This window comes from Octodon degus, unplaced genomic scaffold, assembly GCF_000260255.1.
Source record: "Octodon degus isolate 3935 unplaced genomic scaffold, OctDeg1.0 scaffold00072, whole genome shotgun sequence".
Classification (NCBI taxonomy): domain Eukaryota; kingdom Metazoa; phylum Chordata; class Mammalia; order Rodentia; family Octodontidae; genus Octodon; species Octodon degus.
The window spans coordinates 107,427-109,909 of NW_004524648.1; positions in this window are offsets into that span (position 1 = coordinate 107,427).

A 2,483-nucleotide genomic window follows, 5' to 3' on the forward strand; every position below is an offset into this window, starting at 1 on the left:
GCTCCTCTGCTCCCATATAAGGTCCCTATGCCTTAGCCTTCTGACTCTCTTTAGAATTCTTCAAAGAAACATCTCAGTATTTCAGTAGGACCAATTCCAGGCATTCTTGCCAGGAGGTTAAATTCTGAGCTGTGAAACAAACACACCAGAGAAAGATTTTCAGAGCTCAGAATTTAATTTTGTCCCTCCTGGCAAGAATGCCTGGAATAGGTCCTAATACCAAAATGCATAATAGGTATTATGAAATAGGAAAAAATTGTTCAAAAGGAAGGGTAATGGGGAAGGGAAAAAGAAAAATGATGAAAGATAAAATTGAAATAAAGCTTTTTAAATGAGGAAGGGGACAGTGGTTAAATGGGGGGTTTGGAGAAAAAAAGGAAAAAAATATTCACGTGTCCATTAACTTCCCCTACGCACCTTCATATTCAACCCCACTTCCTTGGCCCTCAGAATCCACTCTCACCACTGTCCCTCCAGGATTTGGGGGAACTTCTAGGTTCTGGAAGCATGTATTGGTCAGTGAGTCAACTCCCTCCTGCTTTGGTAAGAAATCACCATAAACTTAATGGTTTAAACCAACAGAATTATTTTCTTAGTTTCAGAGGCAAAAACATGAGCACTACAGAGTTCACTTCAAGGGGTCTGTAGGGATGCCTCTTCTTGAAATATTCAGGGAAGAATGAATTTCTTGTCACTTGTTGCAGTAGCTGTTGACCTTCTGTGAATTAGGGCCACATCACTCCCATCTTCATTTCCTGTACCGGTTTGCCTTCTCTCCAGTAGCCAAATACTCATATCTGCCTCTCTTATAAGAATATTTGTAGGGCCAGCCAGATAGCTCAGCAGATTAAAGCGCCTGCTTAAGCAGATGCAGGGACCCAGGTTTGATCCCTGGCATGCTGTGCCGGCCCCACCCCCAGGGTGCACTGAGACAGCAATTGAGACTGGGCATGGTGGTGCGTTCCCGTAATCCCAGCACTTGGGAGGCTGAAAACAGGAGAATCACTAAGAGTCCGACTATGTAGCAAGACCCTGTAGACTCTGTAGGCTCTGTACCAAATGCATTTTTAAAAACAATATTTGTGATGATATTTAGGCCCTGCCCAGTAATCTAGAACATTCCCATTCCAAAATCTCTGACAGCAAAATCTAAGTAACACAGAGACCTGCTTTTGCCATACACTCAACAGTGCCCCCAAGTAGAACTTTCATCTTACCACTAAGTCATGTTTCTGGTAAAAGATTTGTGACTCACTCCCCTTCAATATAGTTCTGGAAGCATTAGCCAGAGCAATTAGACAACAAAAAGAATAATGACTGGAAAGGGTCAAGTGAAATTATCATTATTTGCAGATGACATAATACTATACATAGAAAATACCAGAAACCCCACTAGGAGACTTATAAATTTAATAAAGAAATTTAGTAGCATAGCAAGATACAAAGTCAACCCTCAAAACTCAATAGAGTTTCTATGCATAAGCAACAAACACACCGAGAAAGAAACTATGGAAACCATGCCTTTCGCAATAACACCCCAACAGTTGAAATACTTAGGAATCAGTCTCACAAAGGAAGTAAAAGATGTATGCAGAGAAAGTTACAGTACTCTGAAAAAAGAGACTGAAGAGGACTTCAGAAAATGGAAAGATATTCCTTGCTCCTGGATAGGAAGAACAAACATTGCAAAAATGATCATATTCCCAAAATCGTTATACAAATTCAAAGCAATCTCAATTAAAGTATCATTAGTATAACTCACAGATCTAGAAAAAACATTCCTAAAATTCAAACAACCTCAGGAACCAGAAGAGACCTAGAATAGCAAAAGTAATCCTGGGTAGCAAAAGCAAAGCAGGAGACATCACAATCCCTGACTTGAGATTATACTACAAAGCTACTCTGATAAAAATCAGCATGATACTGGGGAAAAAAAAACAAAAGATTTGAGGATCAGTGGAAAAGATTAGAAGATATACACACAACTACAAGCACACTCAGTCACCATCTTTGACAAAAGGACCAAACATCTTGGTTTTATTTTCAAATTGTGTATCATTTCTAATGTCTCATCTATTATTTTTTTACTCTTTAAAATGAAAAATATGATAAGCCAGGTATAAAAATTGTCTATATATTTAAAAAATCTTCAGTATGCATGCAGCAAGAGCTATGTATTGAACATTGTATGTGAAAAACTACTTAGAAAAACACATTAAAAGGAGACTTCTTTAAATATGGTAAGATTTAGAGGAAATTTTCCCAATTTTTTCCTCTATACTAGCAACCCAAACCAATACATAGATTTCAAAATACAAAAATTAATATATTTGGAGAAATTGGCAAGTACTTAGAAACATAACCTAGGTTTAAAAGTTTCCGGAAATCGTGAAGATCAAGTGAAATTGTGGTAAGAATCAGAGAGAAGCTATCTGGAGATGTCTGAAAGTTCAGGCGAGTACTTTGCTCAAGGGTGAGACCCC